Below are 12,579 nucleotides of genomic sequence, written 5' to 3'. Positions count from 1 at the left end.
GCAGTGCCATCAGGCTCTTGGTGTACTCATTCATCGCTCGCTCATTGGATGGTTCTTTTTGTGGCAAAGTTATACCTACGTACACGCTAGTAGGAACGTAACGTATGGATGTGTTGTGTTTTCTTGCTGCATGCCAGATTGTCATTCTAAATTCATCAGGGTCCCTTTGCTAAACAATTAGTGAAAGGCACTGGCGTGGCGGGCCCAGCGGAGAGGAGCCATATTCAACCGGAAAACTGTACTCTAAAGAAGTTATCTTTATTTCATTATGTTTTCCAACCTTTCCCATGCAGGTTGTCCCTTAGTGACGATAAACTTGTTCACAATGTGAATAATGCTGTTATGCGACTTTCGTACAAATTTAGTTGAGGAATGGAGGATGCTCTGACTCTATAATTTGGAAAACAATAGTTATGGCATATTTATTGATTTGTATGATTTACTTTGTCCTCAATTGGATGTTCGGATATGAATATTACTGAGTGGGATAACCACAATGATGTCCTGTATATGTAAAACTACCCAGGTAACCAATAAGCATAACCAATGCTATTTACATGCAAGCCAATAAGCATTTAAGTCACCTTAATTGCTACTTAAGTGCTGACAATTCTTGTTACCAGCTGATTTTGCATGCATTACTTATTCAGCAATGATTTGCTCGTTGAGAGCTCGTAATTTGGCTGTTCCCTATAACTTAAAGTTTTTATTTTTGCTTAGATCCCACCTGAGTTCGTCCTTGTTCTAATCGAATGGCTGTAAAAACGTTTTTTTACTCAGGTTGAACTTAGTTTTGCCCTGGGTTGAACTTTTTAGACGATGGGTTCGCTCTGGGTATTTTTACAGTTTCAACCCCGCTTTCAGAAATACCCTGGCAACCCGAAAACGTTTGAACATTCTCCCGAAAATGTTGTTTTTATTTAGTGTTCGGGTTAGAACTAACTTAGGGTAAAAAGGGTTCGCTAGTTAGGCCATGTACCAACTAAAAAGCACTTGAATGTCGTTTCAAAAATTTCTATTAATCGTCAGTCGGCCCAATTAGCAAGCACGATTCGATAGGCGTTTTTGACAAGCTATCACCCGCTTGGAGGCGCTGCATAAAAAAAGTGATGAATAGTAAAATCGCTGTCAAACTCCATACATTTAAAAAAAAAAGCTGAAATAAAATGCAGGTTTTGATTAACCTTTTCAATTGTCAGGATTTTAGATAGCGTAATATTGGAAGAAATTTGTTTATCTACGTTAAAGTAAGTGAAAATATTCGAATTAATTAACTTTATGGCAGAAAAATGTTAATGTTTGATTTTGTACCGCATGAAGCAAAAGTACATAGAGTCAGCTGTAAAGTTTACATATCCTGGATAGAGAATCACCAATTATTTTCAGTCTTCAGTGCATTCCAATGTGTTTTCAAATGCTAACGGATTTATTTTCGTGATTAGCATCACTTGCGCCATTATAACCTATCAGTTCGTAAACATAAATACACTTGCGAAGCTCTAATAATCTCCCGAATCAGAAACAATATATATCAAATGAAAGGAAATGCATTTTCTTACCTTTATTATCCATTTTTATCATTCCCACTGTTGTTAATTCAGTAAAATATTACTTTTAAAGTTGAGCTCCATACAGGTGCCAGCAAACATTTTGGGAATTGCACTTTTTTTGTAGTTCCAATAATCACAACCAGGTAGCGAACGGTTGCTCTTAGTTTTGCTCGAATTCGCCTATAGTTGGATTGCAACGTGGAGTGCAACGGTGACTTAATTAATGAATTCAGGCTGTATAGGTAGCAAAGCGTGCGAAAAGCCAAGTGAAAAGTAAATCATGATAGCAAACTCTATTATTCAAATATTATATGAGCAAGTTACCTATTCTGTATGTTCGTTGATTCGAAAGGAAATCGATGAAGTCGATGAAGTAGCACGATGGCAGCCCTTCTTCATGCTTTTTTTTTGAATCGTAACGCGCGGCCATTTTATTTTACTTGATTTGCTTTCTTCAGTGCAAATTTCGCGTGCGTTTCGTTGCGGTTGCATTTTTGACGAAAGAAAAAGTTAATTTTCTAAAAATTTCATAATCAGATTCTGTTAGTAAAACTGATTTTACGTACATCTTTGTAACGCAATTGGTTGCCTATCGTGAATAAATGAAAGCGTAGTGATTTTTGAGGTGAAAATATTCTAGGCGAAAACCCCTAAAAAAGTGAAATTTGTGTTGCGTGTGCCCTAGACAAGTGAACAGATATTGTGCAAGTGGCTGACAAAGTGTTTAATTATTGAAAAATGGCGAAAAGAAGATGGGTAAATCCATTACTCATGAACGATGGATCATGGTGAGTTAACATACCTACTTTTTAAATATATTATCGTGCTGCTCCTGTACCTACTGATCGTAGGTAGCAAGAAGCGAGTTATTCTCCAGTGTCCAGTTCCTGGTAATTTTCCAAACCTTTACAATAAATAGGTATAGCTAAAAAATGTGAAAAACAGAGATGCTAGCTAGATTTTTTTAAGCAATGTTAGCAACCTCCTCAAAATGTTGAAAAATGCATAAAATCTGAAAAAGATGTATGAAAATATTCGTTCATTAAAGTCTGCATTTTATTAAAGCTGATAGGGGTAATAGGGGCATAATGAGAGCATACGGGGCAAAATGGACCACCGTTCGTTTGGGCATATTGGACAATCAATTTCGCTAATTTGATTAATGAACTTGTTGATAATGTTCTTAATAAGCATCTCAACAAAAACTGCATCCAAATTCGTTGACATGTCTGAGATATTGAGAAAAAACTCGAGCCGACTCAGGATTGTAACAATACTATAAGAATTGCAACCCACAAAATAAGCTCTATAGCTATTTGTTGCGTGCTCTGGACTTCTCCACTCCATATATGGTTACTATTACCATATATGAACAATCGCTTTGTATAATTGAGATATTTTTTTGTTTTATCGCATTATTATAATTATTTTTGATTAGCATAGCTGTAAGGGGCATAATGAGCACACCTGGCAATGTATTTGTACATAACCAATAAACGCTGGAAAGTAATATAAACATTAAAATGACACAGTCAAGTATAATGCTGCGTGATTGCACGCAACAATCAGCCCGAAAATAGCGGTTACAGAACAAATGTGGTGTCTTTCATCTACCTGCTACTTAAACCGCCATGTTACCTATGTTGTTCAACTGAAAAAAATCGGTAAATAAAAACAATCATAAAACAACAGCTAAATGAAATGAAAATAGTCACCATTTCTCTTTTCTTTGTATTGATATAATCTTTTATGTTATTTTCTATTAAAAACTGGCTAAAATGGTAACTTCAACTAAAGTGCCCATATTGCCCCGTATAGTGACCCATTATGCCCCGTATGGTTTTTGAACGAAGCAAAAAGTATCATTTTTTAAACATTCAAATTTGATGGCTGTTTATAGTTAATCAATATTCTAACATTGTTAATTTATCAAAGACATATCAAATCGTAAGTTTATGGCAATTACCAGAATTTTGATTACGCGCTACATGTTTTATGACGCGTTTTGCTTAGGTGGCCCATATTGCCCCTACCACCCCTACCTAGCGAGTAATTTTTCAATGATATCGTCAGTTTTTTTTTGTGCTGGTCACTCCAAAACCACTTTTTTCTGCAAATAGCCAATTCACAGGAATAAGTTGTATAATGAGCTAATCATAAACGGTGTTCCCATGTCTCTTAAGCTCAACGAGACCACGATTATAGCTAAAATTGCTGATGCCGTTGGGGTCAAATTGTATTCACCGGATATCGAAAAAACACATCGAGCCCGTAATGGAATGATACACATTGAATTTAATAACTTCAAAGTTCGTAATGACATACTTCGTGCTCGTAAGGGGAAATCTATCTACCTTGATGAAATTGATTTCTGTGATAGTTCTCTGACTGGAGCTTCATCTGGTCCCACTGCTGCATCTCCGACTAACAAGCGGAATCATGCAAAAATCTTTATAAATGAAAATCTTACCAGAGAAACTCGAGCTATTCTCAGAGAAGCTAAATCTCTTCGATCCTCGCATGGATACAAGTTCGTCTGGTGCGCTAACGGTATTATATTTTGTAAGCGACATGAATCTGCTGAAGTTCATATTATTGATACTATTGAGGATGTCAACAAGCTTCGTTCGTCTCCCAGAAAACCGTAATGTTGCTGCTGCTGTTGAGGCTGGTTGTTGCTGCTGTTGTTTATCGTTAATTACATCACACTATAGTGGATACAGATATAGCTAATGATTTTTTAAATAATATTGAATTGGGTGATGATTTGAATATACAATACCCATGTTCAGATAGAATTTTCGCAAGCGAGAGATTGAACATAATTCATATAAATATAAATTCCATAAAAAATAAGATCGAAGAACTCACTCTGTATTTATCGAATTTTCCCACATTTGTTCAAATTATATGCGTAACTGAAATAAGATTAACGGAAGATGAGCTCCAAATATGTAACTTGCCTGAATACAGCGTTGTGTGTTGCCCACGTTCAAATAGAACTGGAGGAGGAGCTTGCATATTTATTCATAATTCTGTTGGCTATTCCGTTAGATCTGTTGAAGAGTTTTTAGAAGGTAGCGCGATTGCAATACAACTTGATCGTCCGAAAATCAAAATTGCAGTGATTTACAGGCCACCTCATGCCAATTTGGGTGAAAGTATTGACTTTATAGATGCTTTTTTAGAGCGAAATGAGAAAATGATCTGCGTGGGAGACTTTAATATTAATTTACTAAACGTAACTTCGCAACGCTACAAATCGATGGTAACCTCAAATGGATTTACATTTTTGAACAAAATAGATGAAGATAATAATACGCACGGTGATAGGGTGTCTGGTTCAATAATTGATCATGCATTGACGGATCTATATGGCTTTAAATATTTGGTAGGCTTGGAAGATGTTAGCTTTACTGATCATAAAATACTGTTGATTAGCATTGATGGCAATTTTCAAACTAACCAATCTCGGGAAAAACTGCAAATCGTTAGATACAGATACGAACGTATAAATGATGAGTTAGCTAGAGTTATAAATAATGTTAGAGATTTGGGGGCACTTAGCGGATTTATTTGTAACTTAATGTCAAAGCACTCGACTCATTGCAATGTTAGCCAAAGAAAAAGAAATCAACTACCTTGGGTCGACGAAGAACTTTTAAGAGAAATCCGGTTAAGAGAGCAACTGTATCGAAGAACCAATCAATGGCCAGATAACCGTCGAATAATTTTAAATTACAAAAAACAGAAAAATTATGTGACTAAGCTAACTAAACGAAAGCAAACAGACTTCTATCATAACCTGATCGCTAGAAACCGTACCAATATCAGAAAGGTTTGGGATATATTGAATGATATAGTGTTCCATAAAAGACCGCGTGAGTTACGAAAAAGTATCGCAGAAATTGTTATGGACGATGCCACTTTTAGAGACAAAACAGATATTTGCAATATTTTCAATCAATATTTTGTCGAAATACCGCATGTGCTTTCTGAAAATCTATCAAGAAACTTCCAAAATCAAACGAGGGTCTCCACATTATCAAATAGTTTACCAAATTCTATAATTTTGTTTCCGGTAACGAGTAATGAAATCAAGAACTACATTAGTGAACTTAAATACTCAAGTGCAGCTGGTATCGACAACATTCCAACGAGATTACTCATACAGAATGCGAATATTATAATTCCAAAATTAACTGAGTTACTAAACTGTTCGCTCCATAATGGATATTTCCCGGAAAGTCTAAAAATTGCAAAAGTAACGCCTGTGTTCAAAAAAGGTTCAAAAAGTGAAGTTGGTAATTATAGGCCAATTTCGGTTCTCCCTGTGTTGTCTAAACCATTTGAAAAACTTGTGCATAACCGGCTTTCAAATTTTCTTTCAAGACATAAGGTCATTAATAAAAACCAATATGGTTTTCAACCGTACTCCAACACAACCAGTGCAAGCGTAAATCTCATCAATATGATTCAGCAACACATCGACCATCGTCAAATATGTTCTGCAATTTTTATAGATATTTCGAAAGCGTTTGATTGTGTATCACACGAAATTCTTCTCAGTAAATTACAAAAATATGGTGTTCGGGGCAGTGCTAATAGTTTACTCCAATCATACTTATCAAACAGAAAACAAGTGGTAATGATCGATAAAAATATCAGCTTGGAAAGATCTATTAGCTATGGTGTCCCACAGGGGTCAATATTAGGACCACTGCTTTTCATTATTTACATAAATGATATGTTTGATCTTCCATTGAAGGGCAAGCTTCAGTTGTATGCAGATGATGCAGTCGCTGTATATGATGCAGATAATGTCGAAGACTTAAATTATGATATGCAACACGATTTGAATATCATCAACAGTTGGTTTTTCAATAATGGTTTGACAGTGAATGCCAAGAAAACTAAGTACATCATTTTCTCCAGTACGGATAGGTTCAAAGATACAAATAATGAGCTTTGGCTAAACAATGAAAAATTGGAAAGAGTTTCATCAACTGTCTATTTGGGTCTGACAATTCAGCAGAATTTGAAGTGGAACAAGCATATCGATAATATCCACAAAAAATTAAGTAAATTCTTAGGACTATTAAGACGTTCCAGCTACATGATACCCTTGCAAGAAAGAAAAAATTTGTTTTACGCACATGTTAACTCCCAGATCACTTATCTAAACATAATTTGGCAGAATGCCCCTTGTTATGTTATTAGTAAAATAACAGTAACTCTGAACAAATTCATGAGAACTATTTTTTGGGAGCAATATACTCATCTCAATGTAAGAACGGTAGACCTTTACAAAAAAAACTATATATTGAACTTCAACCAAATCAAATTCTATGAAGCTGTCCTTTTTGTTTATAAAATGAAAAACAACTTGATAAAGCATAATTTTCAATTACACACTGGGGATGAACTGCACAGATACCCCACACGATCATCAAATAACCTACGCTTAGGTGTTCCGAGAACAAATTATATGAGATTAGGGTGTATGTATACGGCTGCGACGAATTTTAATAATTTGCCATCACGAATAAAAAATATCCTTCCCATATATCGATTCAAAAAAGCATTAAAAAGCTATGTAATTAATAATATCTAAAACAATAATATGCATTGTCACTTGAATATGCACTAAAAACGTAAAAGAAAGACCTCGTTATCAGTCTTTAGTGACTGCCTGAGGTCTATTAAAAGAAGATGGATGCATTAGAAAGGGAATAATAATAAGTTTATAAAATTAAAATGAAAAATTGTACATCTTAATTTAAGAAATATTGTATGCTATGATTTTTAAGGGGTTTTTACGCCTGAGATGGGATCGTAAATGTTGCACAAAATACCTTTCCAACTTGGCTTTTCCCCTTTTATACATATATAAATAAATAAATAAATAAAATAAAAAAATTAAAAAAAAAAAAAAAAAAATGGAAAAATAAAATGAAGCGGAAAATGAGCCAGCAGAATACGATACCTCGCGGTGACAAACAGGAAAGGGTTGGGTACCACTCGATTCCCCAGAAAATTTTTTACATGAGATCATTTATGTATTATCAATTGTCCGGCCGTTTTTTTGGCTCGTTTTTGGTTATTGTTGCACTAATTTATGAATCCATTAACGGGAAACTAGCAGTCATTATCTTCACTTCAAATATATTCACTGCATTCTGAATTCTTGCCAATCTGAATTATACAGAGATTATATTTTCATGTACAGATTTTATGTTTCAAACAAAAAAACTGCTTTTGAGATTAACAGAATCAATGACGACTAATTTCACCTTAAAATTCAGATATTGGGTGGCTATTATTTGCATCGGCTTAGTTACTTTTTAGTTATTGTTTTTATTCATTTAGGTTAATCACTTTTCTCGCGTGTCTTTGTGGCTATCAACCCTGTTGGCAAAATTGAATAGCATGTATTAGGCATATGTATCTCTCGCAAAATATGCATTTTCTTAACCCTCAATTGACCAAGCAGGTACCAATAGGCGAATTCGAGCAAAACTAAGAGCTACCGTTCGCTACCTGGTTGTGATTATTGGAACTACAAAAAAAGTGCAATTCCCAAAATGCTTGCTGGCACCTATATGGAACTCGACTTTAAATGTAATATTTTATTGAATTAACAACAGTGGGAATGATGAAAATGGATAATAAAGGTAAGAACAAGCATTACCTTTCATTTGATATATATTGTTTCTGTTTCGGGAGATTATTAGTGCTTCGCAAGTGTATTTATGTTTACGAACTGATAGGTTATATGTTTGGTTCTTTGCGCAGATGATGCTTATCACGAAAATAAATCCGTTAGCATTTGAAAACACATTGGAAAACACTGAAGACTGAAAAAAATTGGTGATTCTCTATCCAGGATATGTAAACTTTACAGCTGACTCCATATACTTTTGTTTCATGCGGTACAAAATTAAACATTAACATTTTTCTGCCATAAAGTTAATTAATTCGTATATTTCTTCCAATTTCTTCCAATATTTCGCTATCTAAATTCCTGACAATTGAAAGGGTTAATCAAAAATTGCATTTTATTTCAGCTTTTTTCAAAAATGTATGCACACTTAAAAAAAAGTACCGAGTTCGGTAAAATATCGTAAATTTTACCGAACTCTGAGCAGCAGAACGTTCGGTAAAATTTTTTTATGATGCCAAACATTACTAATGATCCGTAAACGTCGATTGGCACCATCGAATTTTACCGAACGTTCGGCTGCTCAGAGTTCGGTAAAAAAAATTTAAGTGTGTGGAGCTTGACAGCGATTTTACTTTTCATCACTTTTTTTATGCAGCGCCTCCAAGCGGGCGATAGCTTGTCAAAAACGCCTATCAGTCCATACAGAGTCTGCGAGCTCTAGTTTTGGACTGTTCTTTTAAAAAATCGTCAAAAGTCTTCAGGTCCTCGGTATTTCTACAATTTTATGCATTCATTTTTTTTTTTAAAAGTTTGTATACACGCTTAAACAATTTGACCCACTTTCACAAAAAGCGGAACAACTCAAAACATGCGTATTTTTTACATACTATTTTGAGTAACTATTACTCCTTTGATGAGTTCAAAGAAGCTCATCAAAGGGCAATATTTACACAAAAATGAGTGCCATTTCACCCAAAACTGAGCAGTTCTTAAGCAAATTTGATTAAATATAATTCAGTTATGAGGTCGGCCTAAACTACTCAGAATTGAGAAATTGCCGAATTACTTAAATTTTTGGGCTGTTCCACTTTTTGTAAAAGTGAATCACATTTTACTCACTCACTCATTTCTGAGTTAATAAATCTTATTCATTCGTAAGTAAAATTTTTTAAGCGTGTAGATCTTTTATATTCATAACCAGGGGGGACATTGCGATTCTCGTTTCGAGTGATTTTGGTTCGTTTCGGCCACGTTAAACGAATATCTCGAAACGAGAATCGCAATGTCATCCCAAGTGCTGCTTCGGCTGATCGAATTTCGTCATATTTTCGGCCAATCAATCTCCTAATAATAAAACTGAACCTTGACGTGGTTTAGGGTTTTTTAACTAACTAATCATTGAATGAACAGCGGTCACGTCTAATTCCGGATGTGGGTATACATTAGAATACTTTTGGGAATTTCAGTGGGAGTCGGTGTAAAACATACTAAACATGTTAAAAGATCCAATGTGCAAATGAGATATTCTCTTCAAGTCTCCTCTCTTACGCTTATTCCGCTGATGCAAATGCACTTGAATGCATCTGTTTAGTATGAAACGGTTGCTGGCGTTATTGGCTAGCTAATCTTTTAGAAAAAGGGGGTTGAAATGCGTTTATGTCACCCTGAGAAGCGTATGAGAGGAGACGCAAGGAGAATATCATTTGCACATAGGACCTTTTAAAACGTTGCTCGTGAAGAAATGTGATCGTAGCGTTGTTCAGAAGGTGCCTTCATTCTAAATAAGAATAATGACAGTACGGCGATCTCTGATAACTAATAGTTCTAAATTATTCGGACACTTGAATCTTGAAAATGTCCTAAAAATCCTTATATGTAGGGGACGGCTAGGATGTTACTGTTTAATTTTACTAAGAGATAACGAGCAGACTCCAGTTCCGGTTGGATATCGAAGAAAAATCAAGAGATGCAAAAATTTATGTTGATTTTTATCAACAGTCAAGTAAGATTTCTGCTAATGTTGATCGAAGTGTTCTAACACGTATAAAGTCATCTCGATAAACAAATATATTCAGGTAAAGCTAACCAGGGAGAGGACGAGAAGAGGTGAAATCAACCGTTAAAGAAAGGTAGGAGCAAAATAGTTTATAGACATGATTGTTCATTCGACCGTATTACGCAGTTGCAAACATATATCTATGCAGGCTTCGAGGACAGAGGATGGCTTGGTAGCCGTCAAATTTTGGGGTTTGGTGAAGTATTCCCGTTATAAATACTGCGCACTAGTTGTTTGGTCTCGAGGGTTGGGAGGCGGATGCGATTCTATGATTTAAAGCTTCTATCGACTACCGCGAACGCCTTTATCGTGGTTGAGGACAACTAGTGTTAACCGGGGTTGACGAGAGCTCCGCTTCTTCGCTATACGACATTTTCCACTCAAGTAGTACAAAATGTCCAGGGCAAAGCACATTTACAAAATCGATCTATCATTGTTCCTCTCATCATCATCATCATCATCGTCATAAAATTTAACATTCAGGCTTTTAGCAGAGAGATCTCAGAATCATTTCGTGGATTCCGCGCAGAACGTCTCCACCTGCGGACATAGGCGTGTCGGCTATGCTGGGGATTTACCTGTGTCTTAGTGGATAGGGGATATCCAAATAAGGATAAACGGCTTTGTTTCTCCGATTTAAAAATGTTTTTGATGATGTGATGAGAGAGGCGGGAGGCTGTCAATAAGAGGGGTGCTCAAATTAAAAAGGAGGTAGAAACCTTCATTTGGTGGAAGCGGGGGGAGATATTAAGGATAAAATGTATAAATAAATATTTAAATCAGCCAACGGTAGTCAAGCTTGTTACTGTGGTCTCAATGCTGTATTCAAGGTAGCCTGCATTTCATATTTTATTTACATTTGCTTTGTTACCTACTGGTAAACGCATCCTCTAGAACCCAACACAAACGCCAAAAACATAACCCACCTGGCACAGTCGGTCAAGCTTAACGAACTAAGCTGCAAACACAAGGACAGATGCCACACTGTTTGCTATTGTTTACGGCTTGCGCAGCAAACTTTCTCTGCCGAAAATGTCAGTCCCGACAGTAAGGACTAACTTTCAAAATACCACATGATTAACATACTAAACGCACCACGGTGCTGCCACAGTTAATTGCCTGCTGCGTCTATTACAGTACACCGAGATTTGGGTCTGTGTCCAAAAAGTAAGGTCTTATGGCTGAATAAACAAATAACAACAAATGTTGCTCGTTATAGAGAACACCTTTGACGCCTTAGTGCATCCATTACCGAAGCACAACGCCTAGTTTGGGCTTCCTTGCAGTGAAATTGTGCCTACCAATAAACAAATGCGGCGTCCACGGAAACGGAAGCCACAGTTGCAACTCTGTTCTGCTGTATGCGGTGTAACTTCAAATGAACTACAACTCCACAATTTGCATTTTATTTACCACCTGGGCAAAAAGTTTATACTCTGTTGGTGGATCGAGGGAAGAAAATATTGCTTAGGATTGAAATTTATGAAAATAGGGTCATTTGTCATTGGTTGCAATTTTCCGCTCCGGGCGGTAATCTGTTGGTATGTTAGGCAACAAAAAGGATAATAACAAATGGCACATTATACGGACTGTTGCACCCGACTACATCCATCGATGCTGGTGATGATGATGATGATGACGATGATGACGATGGTGATGGTGATTATGATGAAGACGTGATTTTATTAAATTTGCATAGGTTAAGTGGGAAAATGTCGCTCCGGTGCAGAGCAGAGTATTGTAATTTTTAACGCTTCGACTTCCCGAGGGTTGAGCCGTAACATCCGACTGCTTGTTTATTTATAATGGACTGCCTTGAGAGTTTGCCTCCCAACCTGGCGGGATTGATGAATGGCAAAGCAAACAACAGAGCCACTTTCTGCACGGGCCGTCTACGTAGCACTGTGAGTATGCACTTTTGTCATGATGCTGGCGCTTCTATGTGTGTATGGTCTAATATGTTTGTATGAAAGCAATTGTTATGAATAATGATGATGACGAAGCTGATGTATAATAAACGACATCCCTTCATATAACCTTTATACAGTGGCAAGTATCTAACAATCGGTCATCGATCAACTGAAAAATCTGCACACCGAAAGATGTTTCGCATAGTTTAATATTTCGTAACTGTCGTCACAGTACACGAATTTATAGTCTAACTAATATTATGTCCACTGCATTCGGGTGGTTTGCCTGTCGGGCCAAATCAGGATTATCTCACTTGAGCATCTTTGTGTTTTCGCCAGGCGTAATTACACAGTCGTGAAACACAGTCCTGTACGAATAGCGACAAAGTAAAGCATCTA

Source organism: Sabethes cyaneus, chromosome 1 (genome assembly GCF_943734655.1).
Source record: "Sabethes cyaneus chromosome 1, idSabCyanKW18_F2, whole genome shotgun sequence".
NCBI lineage: Eukaryota > Metazoa > Arthropoda > Insecta > Diptera > Culicidae > Sabethes > Sabethes cyaneus.
Note: the sequence above shows the minus strand (reverse complement) of the source record.